Below are 21,592 nucleotides of genomic sequence, written 5' to 3'. Positions count from 1 at the left end.
TGAAAAGCTGCATCAGCTTATCCTTGGCTTTTGTTCATTTAGGTGATTTATGACTCTAATATAATTTTTATTTTTATATATGTATTTTTATTCAGTATTCCTGAGAATACTGGCGTAGCCAAAGCAATCCGAACCCAAAGGATGCCTCTCAAAGCTGCCCTAATTGCTACCTTGTATTTCCATTGCTGAAGCAGCATTTGCTGCCTGAAAGTCAATGATTTTTCTTTCCATCATGCTGAAGCTTCTGGACATCTGTTGGAATATTTCCCTGGGCCCAAATGAGAGGCAAAACCCAGCCAAATTCACTCTTAGCAGTGGTCATTTTCAGATTACATTTTATGTTATTTTATTTGATTCACCAGCGCAGGACAGACAGGTTTTAAATTATCCTGAGAAGCCAAATGGTTTTTCAATACCTTGGCTAAACTGCAATTTTTAAAAATTTTATTTTATTTCTAATGATTGCTGCATGTTTGAAAACTTCATATCTAAACTTTGTTACACAATTAATTATCAAATCAAGGTCACAGCTGGAGCTCAGTCAGTCTCCAGTTGCATTCGGAGCTCCAAGGATTTCCAAGTCATCCCATTCCTGCACCCCATCACAAGGTTAACACTACCAATAGACTTCTTTTTTAATAAACTAACCCCAGGAAATGAATGAGGCAATTGTCCTTCTGCTTCCAAAGCCCCGGGATGCTGCTGGTGGCGAGGGAACCGACTGAACAGGTTTCACATTTTCGTGTACAACCAAAACTCATTGACTGCACAGCCCTGGAGGCAAACCCGGGCTCCTCCTGGAGTTCCCACGTGCTTCCTGCCTCCTCTCTGCCTCCCTGGAGGAGCAATCCAGCCTCCAGCACGGCAGCAGGGAGCAGCGCTCCCCTCCAGCCTGCACGGAGGAGCTGCTCCGGGATGTGGGAATCAGACCTGACGTGGAATTCCAAGCCAGGGATCCACCAGTGGGGCGTTGCTAAATCAGTTGTGCTCGTGCTCGGGGTCACATGACAAAATGTTGAGGGAAAGAGAGGAAAAATCTCCCTCCAAAATGCCATGGGGGAAGAGATAAAGAAAAGACTCCAAAATTCAGACTCTGTGGTCTTTGGATGCGAGTTAAAGCTGCCGATTCAGACAACCTGATGTTTGTCACTTCTCAAACCAGGGCTGGTCTTTCAGGGCTGTGGATTAAATCTGTCTCCTCATTTCATAGAACCATGGAATTGTTAAGGTTGGAAAGGCCTTAACCCTAAGATCATCAAATCCAACCATCAACCAACACCACCTCCATGTTCACCATTAAACCATGTCCTCCAGTGCCACATCCACACGTTTTTTGGACAATTCCAGGGATGCTGACTCCACCACTGCCCTGAACAAGCCTCATCCATGAAGAAATTTTCCCTGCTATCTAATCTAACCTCCCCTGGTGCAACTTGAGGCCATTCCTTCTCATCCTGTTATTTTGCTTTGGAATAAGCCCTGGAGAAGAGGAGGATCGCCCTTGCTTGGCTTGTGGCATCCCAAAATTGGAGTGTGTGCATGCTGCAGGCTGGAGGGGGAAAGGACCCGCAGGATGAAGAGCTGAAGGCTCCGCTCTGCTAAAAGCATCAATAATGCAGCCAGTCCGATTTGCAAAATCGAGGCCACGCTTGGAAAACATCCTTTTTCTGTTAGAAAACATGGAAAGAAAGCTGGAGTGTCAGTGCTGGAGGATGGGAAGAGGAGGAACATATGTCAGATATAAATCCCAGCCCCATGGTGGGAGTAAACTCGCTCTGACAGCAGCACAGGCAGATGCTGACCGGGTCAGTCGGGAAACAGAACAAGTGGGATGGCTCTGGAATAGCTGCAGCGCGCCGTGACCCCGGAGAAAAGCACCATTCCTGTAGGGCATGACTCAGCGTGGCTTATTAATGGTGTATCCCCCCTGTAGGGATCAGGATGTTACTGACAGATCTTCTCCAGTTGGTCTGCAGATAAATATTTCACTTCTAGTCTGAAAACTGGGATGTGACTGTAAGTACGGATCCACGTGGATGCAGAGGTCTCTTGTCTCCCCAGGCTGCTGCGCTTCCTTCACTCCCTGGCACATCCCTGCACTCTCCCAGCAAGTTGGGAGCACCACACATTTCCAATGGTCTGGCCATTGGAAAATCCCCTTAAAAGTGGCACTTCTTTTATGACACTGATCCTCAGGCCTGCAAGCCATACAATAAACACTCCAGAAGGCTATAAGGTAGTTATAAGACAGTTTGGAATAATAAAATAGTTTGGAAGCCTCATAGTTCCAGCCCAATCCTCCTCCCTAACTGGTCATGTGCAAACTGCACATCCAGAAACCCTCGTAGGGATAGAGCAACTCCCAGGCCCTCACCAAGAAAGGAACTGAGGAACTCTTTGTGGCTCTCATCTCTAACCTCAAAGCAAAGACTAACTTTAATCCTTTGGTATAAATCCAGAATAAAAATAGAGAAAATGAACGTTTGCATGAGGCTCCTACTTCTTGCTTTGCTGCAATTCCTGCTCTGTATCATCTCCCAGTTCATGTGCTTGATTTTATTTTCTCATCTGACCCCTTTTCAATTTGCCTTAATTTGATTGTGGTCATCAGCATACAGGCCAAGTCTGAGGGCTTCATTTCCCCATGTTGATTTCCATGTTTAGTTTCCCATCCCTCTCATTATGCCTCTGAATATTTCCTCTGGAAGTTACAGTTTTGTGTTAGTTTTGGCTGCAATTCTTGCTTTCCCAATAAGTTTGATCTTTGCTCACTCCTGAGAGCTACAAGTTGCACGCTGGATTGAACCAAGGATAGCAACTCTCATTCTTGGATTTAGGGTGGAATTTTTTGAGTAGCAATTGATTAATGCATCTGGGAACTGCTCCTCTAAACCTTGTTTTCTTCTGTGCAGATGACAAACCGTGTTATACATCAGAAATAACAGTTCCTTGAACACATTTCATTAATTCCTGATTGGGAGAGCATCTGTATAACCCTGGTTTTAGGTCTGCACTCTCACAAGCACCCATTTTCACAAGTATCAGTGCGAGGACCTTTAAGACTCGAAACTCCAAGTTTTATCTCCTAGAGCAACATCTACCCACTTAATCAGTCATTCCCCTGCAGATTACAGCCAGCAATGAAAATGGAAAAAATGCCTTGGTCTCCTCCCTCTGCAGTGAGTTTGCCTGTGAGAGCGTTCTTTCCACAGCACCATCATCACCAGATAATATATTTAATGAAAGCCATCACGTGTGTGGTGTGGGATTTCAAAGTGAGCATTGTGCCCAGCTGCACAGCTCAGCACTGCGACAGCCTGATGTGAGCACAGAATCACTGCTGTGGTCTCTCATTTTACGTTGAATTTTATCCTAAATATCCCAGGGATGATGGAAGGGAGAAAACAAACTTGGAGGCTTCAAACTCTCGGCATTGCAGGGCTGAAATGTTTAAGCAAGTGTTAAACACGGGGAGGGAGAGGCAGAGGCATCCCTGCCATGAGGAAAAGGCAGGCAGAGGAAAGGGTGGGGTGGGTGCTGGAAGCTGATGAAAGGGCCTGAGGGTCTTGGTTTGCTGCTCCTGCAGATCCCAGAGGGAGAAAGTGGGAGACAAAGCCAGAAACTTTGGAGCCTACTGGTATTCCAGTCAGGAATTTACTGGTATTTTCTTATCTGTCAGTTATTTGGGGTCTGGGCACATCTCTTTCTCCTGGAAAAACACCAGTGTGGGAGCATGGTGTTAAAGCAGAGATTCATGATACAGGAAAAATAATCCTAGGATGGCACAATGATACAATCATATCACAAACAGCATTTATCCCAGTGCAGGAAAGCTGTAGTCCAGCAGTTTGGGATGATTACAACCATAAAAGCAGATGGCATTTTTTAACCACTTGTCCTGCAGTCCTGGCAATTTCTAAGTCATGACCTTTAAATAATGCCATGATTGCCTGAGAGAGAGCCTGTTTGGCTGTGAACAGTTTGCCTGGCACATGTCAGGGTGTTCATCCTGTTCTCACTATACACACCTGAGCTTTGGCTGTGCTTTCCCAGGCAGCAGGAAAGGGTGCTGGAGCCTCTTCCTGAAGCTGTGGTTCCACAGGCTCACCACCTCATCCTAGTTCTAGGCTGGGGAACTTTCCTTACTTCAGCACATCTTCTTTGTCCATAAAATATCTGGGATAACCCCTTTTAGCAGCACAGCCCCCAGTTTAGTGGGAATTCTGTTAGAGCCTGGCAGTTCACCAGGAATGACCCCAAAAAAATTGTGAAGGAGAAGCAAACTCTGCTTGAAACAAGGCTGAGGGAATTCTTGGAATACCCCTGGTTCTGTCCTGAATCAAGGGCATATGAATTATTAAGCATTTTTTCATGGTTATGGGTGAAAGGACAGGTCAATGCTGTGAAACAAAGGATACAAATTTCTAATTCCCATTTCTTCATCTCTTCATTCCTCCATGGTTCTTCTCATTCAGAGTTATATTTTAGCTACTAATGGGTACTTATAAAAAGTACAGACCTAAAAACAGGTACTGGAAAGAGCAAACATGATCAGGAAGGTGCTGTCAGTGAGGTTATTGCTCAAATCAAAGCATTGGTTACTTGCACTTCTTTAATTTTAGGATAATTTGAAAAATGTTTCTAAAAATAGCATTATATACCTTCTTTAAAAAAAACCAACCCAAACTTGTTTTCCATTTCACTGTCATTTTGTACCCTGCACTGGACTGAGGGCACATTTCCCTCAGCAGCAGATGCTCAGGAACCACACATGAACCCTGATTATATATGAGCAATAGTTTTCTGGAGACTCATAATTTGGCTAAATTTGGATTTTCACAGGTGTTTCACAGGACACATTCTTGGCCAGTGTGGCAAAACTTAACCAATCTCAGCTTCTCTCTTTTCTCAACAGAACAGCTTTGTCTTTTTTGTTTTCTATAACCTCCGTTGTAGAAATGGCTGAACCTTTCAGCACAAATATCTCGGAGCCTGAAGTGAAAAATAGCTCGGAGCTTTCCAGCACAAACAGGAGAAAAAGAAACACTACCCAGCCTGGAAAACCTGGATCTTATCGTTGGGAAATGGCAGGCAGCCTTGGGAACAGGCACTGCTACGGGCAAGATTTGTAATCATTCTGATACTCTAATCTCTTTATCTTCCTGCTGCATCTCTGCTTTTATCTTCACGTTGATGCCATGGAATTCCTGGCACCTTGTTTTTCCCTTTTGCTTCATGCTGGAAATTGGAATCACTTCATTTTTATTATTTGGATCAAGCTTGGTGTGCCTTCTGTGCTGTCCCGGGCTCAGGGCTTGGGATGAGGTGTGGTTATCCTTTCCCTGGGCTGGGGGACCACGTCCTGCCGGAGGATGGAACACAAACAGAGCAGTGGGAACCTTCTGAGGACATGAGGGGACAGGAGTGTCACTTTGTCACTGCAAGACGGAGTGGATGGAGACATTTGTGGTGGCAGGGAGAACGTGAGAGCCACCCATCCCTCTCCTGGCTCCTAGGAAACTGTATCTATCCCAGCTGTCCCTGGCATGGGAATTCCTTGAGGTCCCTCATCTGAATGTCCCTCCGCTTGCTGAGCAGACACTTGAATCACGATACAGCAGCTATTAATATCCCTGGCACCCAGGGCCTGGCTCCTAGGGACAGGGAGTAGCTTCTGGACACCTCCTGATATGGATTGTGGAGCACTAGGGAAGCAGGCTGGCAGATCTTTGTCTCCTAGAGCTCCCTCTCTAATTAGGCAGAGGAGGCAGCGTTCCCTGGGAGCGCAGCGCTGTGCCCCCAGAGCCGTCCCCACGCACTTGGAATTCAAATCTCCCAGCTCCAGCATGCAAACAAAGCTTGGGAAGAGCTGTCAGCGAGCAGGGAGAGCGTGTGGTCTGACAGGTTCCACCAGCCTGGCTGGCTGAGGGATGAGGCTGGGCATGGAGGAGGTTGGTGAGGAGCATTCCAGCAGCCAGGGTTGGGTGTTCAGCATCACCTGGGTCTCTCTTTCTCCATCTTTTGCTGTCCTGGGAAGTCCTTTCTGAAGTTATGGCAGGTGGAGCTCCCCTCACCATGCTGGGGCATCACCATCTTCCCAGGAGACACCTCTGGCCACTGGGTGCATCCGCCCAGCAGCCACATTTCCAAACCTGGACACCCAGCTCTGCTTCCCTCCTCTGCATTTTCCATTCAACAGCATCACTTCAGACATAATCCCAAAAAACACGGGCCAAAATCCAGGGCTCTCTCCTGCCTCAGGAATACCCTGCCCTGTGCCTGGCATCACACCCTCCCCATCCTCCTCCTCCTCCTCTGCCCCAGCACATCTGGAATTCCTTAGCCTTTAGCAGCCAGGCTGCAACAGGATCCACACCAGAGCCTTGGGAACACCTTGAGCTGGTTATGGCCTCTGAAATTAGGCAGCCAAGAAGAGGAATTTTCTTTTATTACCTTTTTAGGAGTACCTAATGTGCACCTAAGTAAATGCTTGAATGACACAATCTGCAGGTAGTTACCTTTTCAGCATATCCAGCTCGATGGTTTGGAATTTCACCTCTCATTAGGACCTGCAGAAGTAAAGAAAATGCATATTAGCCAAAAAAAAAAAAAAAGGACTGAATACCTCTATCTTGCAAAATCTGACTGTAAATGTAGGGTTTGCCTTATTCTGGGGGATGCTATCAGAGTGGATCGGTGACAGGCTCTAAACAAGTACCCAAATTTTTTTAAAAATCAATATATTTGTCTTTTTTGGTCATTATTTCTAAGACCACATTGCTCTTTTGTTTTGTGACAGCTTTTACTGCATTTTTGGTACCCCTTTCCTTTAAACCCCTCTAAAAACTATCCCCTATAATATCATCACTCTACTGTGAGTATATGTGACACCTACTTTTCTTAGCTGAAATTATTCCTGCTAATTTTCAGTCCTGTGTTATCCCCCCTAAACTATCCTGTGGCCAGGACTGCAAACTTGATGGAATAAGGGCCACTTTTAAGCACAGTAATTAATTTTATTACCAGATCTGCTAATGGAAAGGTTGGAATGCACCTGAATCCGTGATTTTTGTCATGTTACAAGGTAAATAAGAGAGATTTTCCAGCTGGGTGGAAAATATGAGATAAGAACATGCTCACTTCAGACTTAACATTTTTTAACTGATCAAATAAATGAATATCCCTGAACTGGAAAAAAAACCAACCCAGCCATAGGAGAAAGTGGTTTTTACATCTGTATTCAAACTCTAATTGTATATTCGAAATTGCTTGGCCTGGCTGCTAATTAAGCAGCTCATTTACAGGCTGGTTAAATAACAGTCCCAACATGCCTCTCTGGGATGAATCCAGGGGATCCTGTCTCTTACCTGCTCCAGAAAGATTTCTCCAAAAAGCCAGCAAATGTCCCTGTCTGTCTGTTGGCGTTGGAGACAGACGGCACCTGCGGCCACGCTCCTCCAAAATCATTCCTGGTTCCTTGGGTGTTGTTTTAAGTGCTGCAGCTAATGAGGGAGTAGAGAGAAGAGTAAACCCTGAGTATCTGATGAACAGTTTGTTACTCCACGCCTCCAGAGGTGGTTTTGGCTCGCTCTTTGCCCATTGCTATTTCTGCTTTGCTTTGGAGCAAGGGCCGACAGCAAACTCCAGTCCTGCTGCCGGGACAGGGCAGATCCTCAGCTGGAATTCTGCTCCGACCTCAAGTTAGGCACAGGCAGAAGTCATCAGAGGCTTGAAGCCTCAGTTATTTTGTTAAAGAAAGAGTGGAAAGGAAAATATATAGGAATAAACTGAAATTGTGGACAATCTGCAAGGACTAAAATCTCAGACCAGAGACCATAAAACTTTGTAGTTTTAAAGAGATAAAGGTAGATTTTAAGTAGATAAAGAGATTAGAGCATCAGAACGATTACAAAACTGTTTGAGATTTGCTGAAGAAATCCTCTGGAAGGCTGAAATGGGTATTCTGGGTTTTAAACAGGAAGCCAAAAGGGCAAGAAATGAAATCTCCTCACCCCCATCACTTCTCTGGAGTCAGGGATGTAAAATTCTTCTTTCCTGGCGACCACAGGTGCTGGTGAGAATAACTTTTACAAACTGGGAGGAAAGAACGTTTCTGTCCTTGAAGCTCAGTGCTGCTCTCTTAAGCAACACAGAGCTGCAAATCAAGAGACTTCTTTTCTTTCCTAAATTAAGTCTCTGCTCCTTCTTTTCACTTGATTATTGACATCATAATCAGAACACAATTTGGTAAATATTTCCAGATATTTCCGAGCAGCACAACACGTAGAGTCTAGACTTAATTAAAGAAACAAAGAGAGAAAAATCCCAGCCGGTTTTCTTTTTCCATCATCAGGATTACAATATTTATCAGTTTGGCTCTGCCTTCTGATCCTTATCACAGAGTTCTGCTCCTCCACCACCTAACAAACAGCTGGATGTGGTAAAGAAATAGAACTTTTTTTCCCCAGTTATTCATCATGGAGGTTGGAAAAAAAAACCCTGATGAAAATGCAAAGGTCCTCCATGGCATTAAGGAGAAAACTGAACCTTTATAAGGAATCCTCAGTTAATAAGTGACTGAACTCATCTGAAGGTTTTCCGTGTCTCTGTTGCAGCAAGAGGAAGTTTAAAGGAAAGTTGTACAAGGATAGGTCTGGAATAATGAGGTCAAACTCCACGTGGAGTACTTCAGTGTAGGGGCACCTTTAGCATTCCTGGAAAGGATCGTCTCTGAATTTTCCCATGTTCTGGGATCCTCAGCACAGGGAGGATGTGGAGAGAGTCCAGAGGAGGCCCTGGAGCTGCTCCAGGGCTGGAGCCCCTCTGCTCTGGAGCCAGGCTGGGAGAGCTGGGGGTGCTCACCTGGAGAGGAGAAGGATCCAGGGAGAGCTCCGAGCCCCTGGCAGGGCCTGAAGGGGCTCCAGGAGAGCTGCAGAGGGACTGCGGACAAGGCCTGGAGGGACAGGACACAGGGAATGGCTTCCCAGTGCCAGAGGGCAGGGCTGGATGGGATCTTGGGCAGGAATTGTTCCCTGGGAGGGTGGGCAGGCCCTGGCACAGGGTGCCCAGAGCAGCTGGGGCTGCCCCTGGATCCCTGGCAGTGCCCAAGGCCAGGCAGGACATTGGGGCTTGGAGCAGCCTGGGACAGTGGAAGGTGTCCCTGCCCATGCACTTTTAAAGGTCCTTTCCAACCCAAACCATCCCACAGTTCTACATAAGCTCACTGTGTCCTGCAATCACCAAAGCATCCCAGTGACAATATTCCACATTTTGCAGCCCAGAGGGTTGATCTGCAGAGCGTGGCCACCACAGCCGTGGAGTGGCCTTGTGGCAACCATGAAATCCAGAATGGCCGTGGGTTTGTCTCAAACCCCACATGAAAATAACCTGATTTCATGCTGGGAATGATGAGCTGAATAATGCCGTGTTCTCCATCCCTTCCTGGAGATGATTTTTATCCCAATCCAAACAGAAAAAAGGGGTGGCTGCTGTGTGAGTTACGAGGAGTGGACAGTGTCCAGGGCCTGCCTCTGCCTACCAACAGCAAATAAATGTTCCTGCAGTGGGAGAACTGGTGGGGACTTGCCCCAAAGCCTCCTGCAAATTGGCTGCTAATGATTCATCAGAGATACGAGGAATACGTGTCATGGATAGAATTCCTGACCCCTTTATCAGTGAAACACCCAACCACGCTGCAGAATCTGTCTGTACGCATCAGCCTTATTGGAAATGACACTGCATTTAAAACGAGGGAAAAGCAGAACGCTCTGTTTGTTGTCCTGGGTGGATACAGCTCGTTGGACTCGAGGGTTGTAAGGATTCTGCCTTTCTTTGATCATCTTATCACCAGTGGCCCTCTCCAATCTGCCAGCCATGTGCAGCCCTCCCTCCTGCTGGCAGAAACAAGGCAGAGACAAATGGCTTGCAAGGAAAATGCCCTTTTTGAACAGCAGCAATGAAAAGATCTCCCAGCAGAGCCTTTGGTTGCTTTCCAGTGGGAATGACAAATTAAGATGGGGCACAGATAGCACAGCCTCAGATCCATCAGAGCAGAGCCACAGATCACAGCCCATATTTCAGCTGGCTCTTCTTTGAGCCTGGGTCTATGAAGCCATTAATTCTTTCATTTTTCTTATCTGTTATTCAGCAATTAAGCAAATTGCAATTGCACGTCTCTCTCATGGGAAAGGTAGCTGGCAAAATAGACCCTCGAGCCAAAGGTGCTCAGACAGCAGTGAAAATATTTTCTTTAATTCTGAACAGACCCAAATGATCCCAGGTGAAAAAAAGAAGTCTTCCATAGGAGAAAAGTTTTAGCTTGTGCAAAGTGAGTATATTTTAAATAATTGTGTGAAAAAGAATTAAGTGCTTATCACTGTCTTAAGGATTTGCCACAGATATATCAAATTTACTTTACATTGGCCAAATTATACCAGTGCAAACTCATTAATATTCATAATATCAAAAGCCAAACTGGGTTATTCCTCCTTCACATCACTGATCTCAAAAACCCCTCAGTCAGATTAACTACTCCAAGGCACCTTTGCACTCACTTTGAAATGATTATAAATTAGGTTAAATTACCCCAGAGCTGTGATTTTCTTCCATCAGTTTTGACTTATGAGTCAAATTAGTTCGAACTCAGCAGTAGAAAAGTTCCTCTTTTGATTTTTTGGTGGATTTATTGGAACACTTTGCTTATTTTTCATTTCTCTTTTGGGGTGTCCATGTCAAATACATTTAAAAAAACAACAGGAAAGAGAAGTGTTGAGAGCAAATCCAGCACAGTCTGGGAAATGAGTGGTGATGGTGATATGGGAAAATCACCTGGAATTCAGAGCTGCTGAGAAATGACAGCAAGACAGAATCACCTCAAACACTCTCCGCCAGCAGGAGCAGCCTTCATTTATTCCTTTACAGAATCTCAGGATGATTTGGGTTGGGAGGGACCTTAAAACCCATCCCATTCCACGGGCAGGGACACCTTCCACTATCCCAGATTGCTCCAACCTGGCCCTGGGCACTTCCAGGGATGGGGAGCCACAGCCTGTGCCAGTTTTTCACCCTTAAATGAACAGGTTATCCTTAGTTTTACCCCAACAGATTAAATTAAGCAGACAAGACATTGGAAAAATTGAAGAAATGCATAGAAATGCTCCAAAGGGTCTTCAAAAAGGTTTTGTTCTAGTCATTAAAGGTGAGGAAACACGAACTGGCACAAATATTTAAATAATTTTTACTCCAGTCAAGGGAGACGGAGGTGTAGCCACGCAATTAAACGCTGCCCTGACTTGCTCGGCAGCAACACTTTAGAAATTGAAAATGTGCTTTTTGGCACATGCAGCTGTACACAACTGCAGGAGTCAACCTGGGAGAGAGCCTGGGTGTACATGCAAACAGATGATTCACTTAAAAGGGATGCTTCCCGAAAATACGTACCCAAAGTGGAGCGATGTTCCCAAATCCAGCCCTCCTGGGCAGCTCAGGAGGTTTAAGGAACGGGAATTTGTCCCTGTGATGTCCAAGGGACACTTTATGTAACTGGGATGATGGACAACAGGCTATCACATCCCTCTGGGTATGCTTTTGGGACTGGAATAAGAATTCGTAGGAGGAACAGACACAACAGGGCAGGTGGAAACGTGCCAGGCTGGGTCAAGGAGGATATTGTGTCTGAAGGAGCAAGGAATGCGATACAATATAGAGCTTGGCAAGAGAGGGAGAAATGGTTTGGATTGAAATAAAAGATAAAAAAGACCAAAGAAGGAAGATAGGGAACTATTGTAGCCCATCTGGAGGAAATCAAACAGCAGCCAGGAATATTGATGCAGATGGAAAAGCCTCGTGTTGGCAAAGGGATGTGGTGAGGAGAGTTGGGATGGTGCACGAGGCACAGGGCTCTCCCACCTGCTGGATTTCACTTATTCCCTGATTTTTTAGGCTTTTTGAAAAGTTTCTGACCCCCAGCCAATGTTTCTCCTGCTCTCTGCAGCTCTTGAGGCCACCAGCCCAGAGGACATCGGGCCACCCTCCTCCTCCTTGGCCCTGCCCTGAGGTCACCTCAGTGATCCAGATCCAGCTTAAAACAACCCCTCTGGGTTAAACTTTAAAAAAAAAAAGTGATTAAAATCCTGGTGAATTCCCCAGGATGGTTCAAAGGAGGTGGGAAAGGGAAGGAGCGGCCAGGGATGGAGGTGGTGGGATCACCTTTCTGTGGGGCTGTGGATGATGATCATCTAATCCCACTGAAAATACAACACAGCGTTTTTCCAGAGGAACAGGATCCCTGCTCCCTCCTGGACATCTGGAGGCAATATGGGAGGGGAGGTCAGCAGCCCCACACAGGGGGGAAAAAATTCATTTAAAAATACATGAATAAAGTCCCAACATTTAAAGGTATGTAGCACACAGGATGATACAATTTCATTAAAATGAACTCTGCATTTGGAGCTTTGGCAGCTTCAAAGCCCTGGCCCTGCTCTGTTTTGGGAATAAAAAAGCCCCCCTGGGGTCACCTCCGTGCTGTGGTCAGGTTGGCCAGGCCTCCAGTGCAGCAGGTGCCAGAGGCTCCCACATGTTCCTGGCTCCTCTGGTTGGACTGGAGTCGACTGGGAAGATTTCTGGGTCCTGGCGCAAACAGAGCCGTGGGACTGAGCAAGGCAAAGCCAGCGAGCTGAGCAGGAATTGGATGGGGATGGTTGTCCAGAGCAGCTGTGGCTGCCCCTGGATCCCTGGAAGTGTCCAAGGCCAGGTTGGACAGGGCTTGGAGCATCCTGGGACACTGGAAGGTGTCCCATGTCAGGGGTGGAATGGGATCATCTTTAAGATCCTTTCCAATCCAAACCTCCCCAGCCCAGCCTGAGGCCGTTCCCTCTCCTCCTGTCCCTGTTCCCTGCGAGCAGAGCCCGACCCCCCCGGCTGCCCCCTCCTGTCAGGGACTTGTGCAGAGCCACAAGGTCCCCCCTGAGCCTCCTTTGCTCCAGCCTGAGCCCCTTTCCAGCTCCCTCATGACAATTCCTCCTCATCATCTTCCTGGTTATAGGAAAACACATCCTGCAGAGACACTGAAAACAAGCAGGATCAAAAAAAGGTGCCTGGATCACCCACGGGCCATCTGCTGACCGAGATGGCACCACTGCATGAGGTGACAGTGAGAACCAGCACTTAGAAATTAATTTGTCCCATTTTCAGACAAATTGGTACCATTTTCAAATGGAAAAAAGCCCCACAAGCTTTAAATGATGGAAAGAAGCTGACAGTGCCATGGGAAGGCAGCAAAGCTGCAGACGTGCTTCTCATCAGGATCAGGTCAGGCCCTCTCCAAAAGAGCCTCAAAATTCCCAAAACCTCACAGGCAGGTGCTGCAGATGCATTGAAAATACTCAGCTCTGACTGGCAGGAGGTCAAGAGATAAAAATAGGGAGAGCATCCGGAAGGAGCCACCCCAGGGAGGGAGCAGGAGCAGGAGGGAAGAGCTGTTTGTGTTCGGGAACAAGGCTGGCACAAAGATCATGGGCAAAAACTGGCCAGAGGCATCTGGGACAGGAGGACAAGGCTCAGAGACGGGGGTGGGATATTTATCCAAAAGAATGGATGCTGGGAGAAAAGCTGGATGAGGTGGGCCTTACAGAACCAGGGATTTGGCCTTCCTGAGCCGTGAGGGAACCTCAACCCTCATGGTCCAGCCTCTCATTCCTGTGTTTCCATGGTCCTGGCAACAAATAGCAGGACAACTAAAAAAAATGTACATGAAAATAAAATAAAATCATCCACACAAATAAAATAAAATCATCCAGATAAAAAAACCCACACAGATAAAAAAATAATATATTAAAAGTAAAATAAAATAAAATCATCCATACAAATAAAATAAAATCATCCAGATAAAAAAACCCCACACAGATAAAAAAATAATATATTAAAAGTAAAATAAAATAAAATCATCCACACAAAATAATACAGATAAAAAACCCCACACAGATAAAAAAATAATATATTAAAAGTAAAATAAAATAAAATCATCCACACAAAATAAAATACAGATAAAAAATCCCACACAGATAAAAAAAATAATATATTAAAAGTAAAATAAAATAAAATCATCCACACAAATAAAATCATCCAGATTAAAAAAAATCACAGATAAAAAAATCATACAATAAAATAAAATCAAATAATCCACACAAATGAAAAAAAATCACAGATAAAAAAATGATAAAATAAAATAAACCCATGCACACTTATAAAAATATCATACACCATCCCAAGGCAGCCCCAGTGCAGAGCTGGGGTGTGGAGAACTTTGGGGAATTCCAATCCAAGCCTGTGTGTGGATGGAAACCACGAGCTGGGGCAGAGCAGTGGCTGGGGTGGGTTTGGGTGCAGTTTATGATTATGGGGGAGGAGGATGGGGTTTATTTCTGTCTTGTTTTGGCTGGGTTTGGTGTTGTGGGTTTTGGACTGCCCTATTCCCAGGAGCTCCAAACTGCTTATTTGGGGTTTTGTCAGCTGGGGCAACACCTTCTTTAAGAAATGCCTTTGGAAAGCAGAGCCAATCCATTTCTGAATCCCGAATATGAGCTGACACCACAAAGCCAGAATATTCCATATCCATAATATTCCAGGCTTTGCTCTTAACACCACAAGGAAAGGTCTGGTGGAGGGTTCCCAGGTGGGAATCCACAACAAGGAAAGTCCCTGGGTCAAAATTTGAATTTTGAGAGGGGCAATCCCATGCAGCTCTAAACTCCATCAGTAGGAATTTTTGTTCCTCAGCATGTTGATGCTCTGTTCCTTTCCCTTCCCTGTCTGGTAACCAAACCATGGCTCTATTCCAGTGCCAGGGAAGTTTGCTGCTGCTTTACCCCCTCATCCACCTGCCAGGTGAGTTGTCACACACAATCAGGTAATGTTTTAAAAACACTTTTAGATCTTCAGACATGAGGTGCCATAAAAGTGCAAAATGCTGTTGCTGGTCGGCAGAAAGCTTGAAACGCCCATGCCACGAGGAATCATTACCAACAGCAAGGAAAAATCCACCTTTGTAAGATGGAAAGGTCTCCTGAATTTCCTCGCTGGGGATGCAAATCATCCCTGCAGTGCCTGTACTGAGGGGCTGGAGTGGGTCCAGGGCAGGGAACGGAGCTGGGGAAGGGGCTGGAGCCCCAGGAGAGGCTGAGGGAGCTGGGGAAGGGGCTGGAGCCCCAGGAGAGGCTGAGGGAGCTGGGAAGGGGCTGGAGCCCCAGGAGAGGCTGAGGGAGCTGGGAAGGGGCTGGAGCCCCAGGAGAGGCTGAGGGAGCTGGGAAGGGGCTGGAGCCCCAGGAGAATTCCTGAGGGAGCTGGGAAGGGGCTGGAGCCCCAGGAGAATTGCTGAGGGAGCTGGGAAGGGGCTGGAGCCCCAGGAGAATTCCTGAGGGAGCTGGGGAAGGGGCTGGAGCCCCAGGAGAATTCCTGAGGGAGCTGGGAAAGGGGCTCAGGCTGGAGCAAAGGAGGCTCAGGGGGGACCTTGTGGCTCTGCACAAGTCCCTGACAGGAGGGGGCAGCCGGAGGGGGATGTCGGGCTCTGCTCCCAAGGACAGAGGAGGCAGCTGAGGGTCTGAGCTCTCCTGCTGTGCTCGGCTGGGAGGGAGGGATGGATCCAAACCCTGCAATTACTGCCTGGCCTCTGGAAAAAGCTCAGAATCTCTCCGTCCCTCAGGCTCCCCCTGCTTTACGAACTGCCTGTGACACACCATCAGGCTGCTCCAAAGGCTGGGGTCTGCACTTCTGGCTCGGGCAGCACTGCCAGAGGTCACAGGGAATATTGCCCCTGTGATGAGGGCCCTCTGCTCCTCTGTTTCCCAGCACCAGTGAGGCAAAAACTTCTATTAACACTCACGAGGGTGACAGCACCCACTGGGGATGTGCAAAGCCCCAACATTGGTTTATAAAGTGAAAATTTCGGTGGTGCATAGGGGAAAAAAAAAAAAAAAAGCCATTAATGCAAACGCCATTTGCATTTCCACGCAAATCATCCCTCAAACCCGATTTGAAAAAGGTCTGCACCCCCTCTGCTGGGCTGCTCCTGATGCGCAAACATTTACCCGAAGGCAAATGCCGGAGGGAGAGCCCGGGAGCGGCTCTGAGCGTCCTGGAGAGAAGGAGGAGAAGGAGGAGGAGGAGGAGGAACTTTGCACCAGGGAGCAGCTCCTCGCTGTCCTGCGTTGGACACGAGCACGGGGTGCGGAACGTTCCCAGGGGAGCTTGGCCTGCCGGACACGGGGAGCATCGAGAGCTCTTGTGCACCCACCCCGGGGAAAACAACGGGGAAAAAGGTTCAGAGGAATGGGAACAGACTCCTGAAATAAAGATGGATGAGGAAAGCTGGGAAGCGTTGGCTTTGCTGTGTACAGAAAACACAAGGATAAAGGCAGTAAAAATCCCCAAAGGTTATTCTGCATACGACCATTATCCACTGTTTTCCGTGCCCATGAAGAATAAAAGTAGAAGAAATCCGCTCAGTTCACAGCAAGAGGGATTTCTGTCAGATACTTAGAAAAAACAAGGTAATTTTATACTCAAATACCCCAGAGTCTCCTCCCTAAAAGCCAGTGTGGGATGGAGAACAAACCAGAGGGGTGGACATGGAAAAGAAGGCAGTTCCAGGGCAGTGTTTCCCTAACAAACCTTCCCGTTTTAGTTGAAATTCAAAGCCAAATTTCTGCTTTTAAGATTAAGAATTAAAAATGGGTAAAACCAGGTTTTGCTGAATTGCTTGTACTAGCAATCTAGTGGAAGTATAAAATAGTATAAAATCTAATTTCCACTGGAAAATATTTTTATCAATTGACTTTGCCAACTGAAGTAAAAAAAAAACAAAACCCCAACCCAAAAATCCTATAAACCTCAACCAGTAAGTCCCACTCTGCTCTCCACATCTCATTTGCCCAGAGTCAAACTGATGTCCCCGGGCTGTCAGTGCCATCACTGGGTGTGACCCACACGGGACCCCACTGTCCCTGCTCCAACCCACACCCAGCATTTCCTCACTGCTGTCTTGTTCTTCACCTTACTCCAAATTATTCCAGCCACAACATCTGAAAGGGAAACTCTCAACCTGTTTTTTTTCCCATAGTTTGAATATTCATGGACTTTTTCCCCCCATTTAAATTCAACTACCTTTTGGGGATTTTTCCCCCAGTCCTCACATATTAAATCTTCCAGACCACATGGGTGAGGACCACGGAATGATGTCCCGCAGATGTGCCAGAGGAGGGAGAAGCTGGGATGTGGCTGAGCCTGTCCCAGGACCTCAGAATATGCAGGAAAGGGAGGCGGAGTTGGCTGGAAACAACCTGAGCTTGGCCAGCCAGACCTTCACAAACTCCAGGCAACACACTGGGGTGTCTTAGGTCGTTTTTTGTCCATTGAAATAGTGATTATTTATCCAAGTAGATACACAGCAGTTACAGTCGAGCTACAGTTGCTGGAATTTTAAACTGACCTAAGAGAAATCACCCTCTACATCCACCAAGGGTTTGGAAGCTCGCGCTTGCCCCTTTAGTGACACTTGTGTGACACTTTAATGACACTTGGAGCTTGTATGTCAACCCAGCCTCTAATACAGATCATAACAGGAATATTTTGGAGCTCACACAGCGACACAACCCCCTCTGAACATTTACAGCCTCTTTTAGCAAATGTCTTTGTTAGAAGGAAGAAACGAAGCTCTTTTGTTTGCTGGGCTGAGGAGCCCTGGGTTGCTGACAGACGTGCAGCTGAAGAGCTTTTCTGCTCCACAGAAGTTATTATGTGCAAGAAAACAACTCTGGGTGATGAATCACAACTGTCAGGGATGATGACAAAAATAATTGAGCTCACATTTGGGCTTGGGTGCATCTGCAGAAAAGCTGCAGAGAAGCAGCATAACGCAGAGCCCTCGATGTTTGGCTGCACTCGGGGAGTGGGGCTCAGGATGGGACCAGGGGCTGCGGCAGAGCAGGGATCAGCCAGGCTTCCCTGTGGGGAACGGGATTGCTCCGTGAGGTGGGAATAAGGCAATCTCCAGCCCACGATCCCAGCTCTCAGTGAGGCAGTGCCTGTGGAGAGATCAAATCACTGCCAGGGCACTGAGCTGTGACCGCACAGACTCTGCTGGGGGAGGGCAGCAGCACCTGGAAACACCAGGGGAGCTCAGTGAACACCTTAGGGATCACAGGATAAACTGAGTGGGAAGGGACCCACTGGATTATGGATCCAGCTCCTGCCCTGCACTGACACCCCATCAATCCCACCCTGGGCATCCCTGGCAGCGCTGTCCAAACGCTCCTGGAGCTCCGGCAGCCTCGGGGCTGTGCCCATTCCCTGGGGAGCCTGGGCAGTGCCCAGCACCCTGTGGGGGAAGAGCCTTTCCCAATATCCAACCTAAACGTCCCTGGCACAGCTCCAGCCACTCCCTCTTACCTTGTTCCTGTCACAGAGAGCAGAGATCAGTGTCTGCTCTTCCTCTTGTGAGGAAGTTGTAGGATGCAGCCCCCCATTCGCAGGCACGGCTGCTGACATGCTTCCCATGCCATCCCTCAGCTCCGGGAGCAGAATTCCGTGTGCACCAGCAAACCTCTTGTGTGACAGCATTTGAAGTGCAGACTTAGAAATGGGGATGCTGCAGGTCAGCCTGGGATGAGTTGGATCAGAAGGGAAACATCATTCAGGATTCAGTAGTCGGGGAAAAGGAAAAAAAATCCTAAAATCATAAAGTGGTTTGGGATGGAAGGGACCTTAAAGCCCATCCAGTTCCACCTCTGCCAGGGGCAGAGACACCTCCCACTATCCAAGGTCACTCCAAGCCCCAATGTCCAGCCTGGCCTGGGGCACTGCCAGGGATCCAGGGGCAGCCCCAGCTGCTCTGGGCACCCTGTGCCAGGGCCTGCCCACCCTCCCAGGGAACAATTCCTTCCTAGAAATACGTATAGACATGCTGGCCTATAATATCCCATAATCCATTGATCCAAACCCGACGTATGACACGAGCAGCTACATGTGCATGCCTGTAAAATTCAATTTGCATCATTTATAAATGCAGCCCTTTGTTGTAGCAACTGCTGCTGCATATGTCATGGAAAAATATAAATCAACAAAATAATAGGATTGACTCCCATTCCAAGCTTTCCTATTACCCCCTCATGAGGAGCTAAGCCCTTCCCAAGGGATTTGGGAGGCCCTTTGGCCAGCAAGGCCCTACCATAAAACCTCCAAGAACAGCCTCAAATTAAAGGACAATTTCCCCATTCCAGCACTGCTCCGACCTGCTTGGAAGATGCCAAGCAGCCCCCTAAACCTCTGATTATTATTTCTTCCAGATGCTCCCCTCATGCAGGGGCTGTCTGGATGCCTTTGATCCATTAAAATTCCAGCTCTGGCCATGGCTGAGGGCTGGATCTCTCCCTTTGCTGCTCCCTTCCCTGTCAACATCCATTATGGAGAGCCCAGTGCTCCCCTGGCCACGGGCACCACCTCCAGCAGCAGCAGGATGAAAGGGCTGAGGAATGGGAAGGACAGGAGATGGGGAAGGATGGCAGAACATCTGGGAGAAGTTAAATTTTCATTCATCATGGCTGTGGCCTGCTGACAACAGCTGGGTTCCTGCCTCACATTCAGCTCTTCCCTTGCAGGGACAGCCTTCCAAGGCTGCCTTTGGAAATGGTGTTAACAGATGGATGGAGCTGGAAAAGCCACCAGGGCAGCAGCAAAGTGAAAAGGACCAGGTTAGGATTAATCCTGATGGATTCCTACTGGATCCAGGCTTTACAAACGAGGCCTCGTGGCCCAGGTAATCAATATTGCAGATCCAGCACTCGCCCAGCGCTGGAGCGGTGGGAGAGGAGCTGCTTCAGGAACCAAAGGAAGCTGCAAGACTCCCGGGGTTTTATTCCTCACACTCCTACTGCAAACCATCCTCTCCCAGCATTTCTGTGCTTGGAGGGAAACGTTCTCCGTGGATTCCTGGCAAATGGAATTGCAACGTGTGTGTACCCAATAAAGGATCTTATATCAGCTGCAGCTCCAGCTCTTTTCCCTGACACACTTGCCTTTGCTAATTCCAAGCAATCCAATATAAAATATATCCTGCTCCACTGCTGGGCTGATGGAATAGCCTAGAGAAAGCTTCAGAAAGCCACAGGGCAGGTGGCTGCAGCACTATTTTTTCCCAGGTATTTCATTAATCCAAGAGAAAGCAAGGAGATTTACTGGATTTTAAACAGTTCCTTCAGATATTCCCTAAAATCAAGCAGTGCTTCACAACTAGCAGCGACTCCTGGATTGCAGCTAGCTGTCATCCTCAAAATCTGCTTAAAGGTCCGGGAAGTCTCTTTCTGGGGAGGAACCAAAAGATGACAGGAGAGTATTTCTCAACCTAGTTAGGTTCCACAGGGATTATAAATAATCCAGACATTTTTGGTATCTTTGGGCTCAGGGACTCACTGATAGAGCCAAATCACTTCTCTGACTGTAGCCAAGTACATTTTCTGTGTCCGGCTTTTCCTAGGGATATTCAGGAATGACCTTTAAGCTTTCAGGCTGTATTTCTGTGACCTAGAAAAATCAAGGTATAGCAGAGACTTGACATGTTTGCTCTTTGCAGCAGAACACTGTGGTTGTTTTGTGCTGGGTTCTCCCAGGGTCATTCCAAAACAGATATTCATTCCGAACTGCCTTTTTTCTTCCCAAACTTCACCAAAAATAAAACGTATTTCAGTCTCTGAGGATGGATTTGACTTCCTCACATCGTCCCAACGATCAGGATGTTACCAGCAGCTGTGAAGAGGGGAAAATAAATCCAAGCCCTGTGCATGGATCATCATCACCCCATCAGGATAATCCGCAGGTGCTGGGGGAGAGTGGAGCAGCCTGACATGCCCTGCTGGAGCTTTGGGTTTCTCCTGCCCGGGAACAAAGGATTTCTTGTTTGGTCAGACCTTGCACTGAACTCTTCCACCCCGAAGCAGCCCTGCTCCTCTCCCTCCCACTTTCACCCTTTCCCTGGGGCATCCTCCTTGTGCAGGGAGTCAGCCCTGCTCTGGAAGCAGGCGGGGATTTGGTTTCTCACAAGACATCCATGGTGGATTTTTCCAGACTTGGCTCGATCCTGCTTGGAATAAACATCCAGGGTTGGATTTGGAGCCTGCAGGTATATCCCACGCGTGCCCCTGTGCAGCCTGGGGTCTCAGCAGGTTTGTTTCAGCTTCTGCAGGGCTCCCAGGGCTTGGAATTTTCACATCTCATTGAAACAATCTTTGCTTTTTGCTTTCTTCCTCCACTCGTGAAAACCAAGATAAATTCACAGACCTCACTGCCAGCCTGGGGGGGGGTTTTCCCCCTAAGGATGAACCCGACCTGTGCATTTCCAGCTCTGATATTTCTGACTATTTACATTCCTACAGCCTCCAAAATCAGCTCCTTGCCCTGTCTGGCAGCACTTCAGGTTGAAATTATAATGTTGGGGAAGCTGGTTAATGTCAGGGGCTGCTCCAGGGCACAGTCCCCGTTTCAGGCCATCCCACTAAATTAAAGTTTGTGGGATTTTAGTGGGAGCCCAAGCCAGCATCCTTAAGCT

At 47.4% G+C, this 21,592-nt stretch overlaps 1 long non-coding RNA gene across 2 annotated transcripts; it reads right to left on the bottom strand.

Annotated features, from left to right (window-relative positions):
• Nucleotides 1-1,374: 1,374 nt before the first annotated feature.
• LOC125329861 lies at nucleotides 1,375-7,499 on the bottom strand. 2 transcript variants are annotated; one of them, XR_007205298.1, is made up of 3 exons: nucleotides 7,368-7,499; nucleotides 6,519-6,569; nucleotides 1,375-5,362 (listed from the first exon to the last, which is right to left on the bottom strand). It is a non-coding gene; the product is annotated as an uncharacterized LOC125329861 (long non-coding RNA). The 2 variants fall into 2 exon arrangements; XR_007205297.1 differs by lacking the exon at nucleotides 1,375-5,362 and having other exon boundaries at nucleotides 6,432-6,569.
• Between the last annotated feature and the right edge of the window lie 14,093 nt (nucleotides 7,500-21,592).

The sequence above is a fragment of the Corvus hawaiiensis genome, chromosome 9, assembly GCF_020740725.1.
Source record: "Corvus hawaiiensis isolate bCorHaw1 chromosome 9, bCorHaw1.pri.cur, whole genome shotgun sequence".
In the NCBI taxonomy this organism is placed as follows: Eukaryota; Metazoa; Chordata; class Aves; order Passeriformes; family Corvidae; genus Corvus; species Corvus hawaiiensis.
The sequence above is the reverse complement of the archived record's forward strand: the minus strand, read 5'-3'. Positions and strand labels throughout refer to the sequence as shown.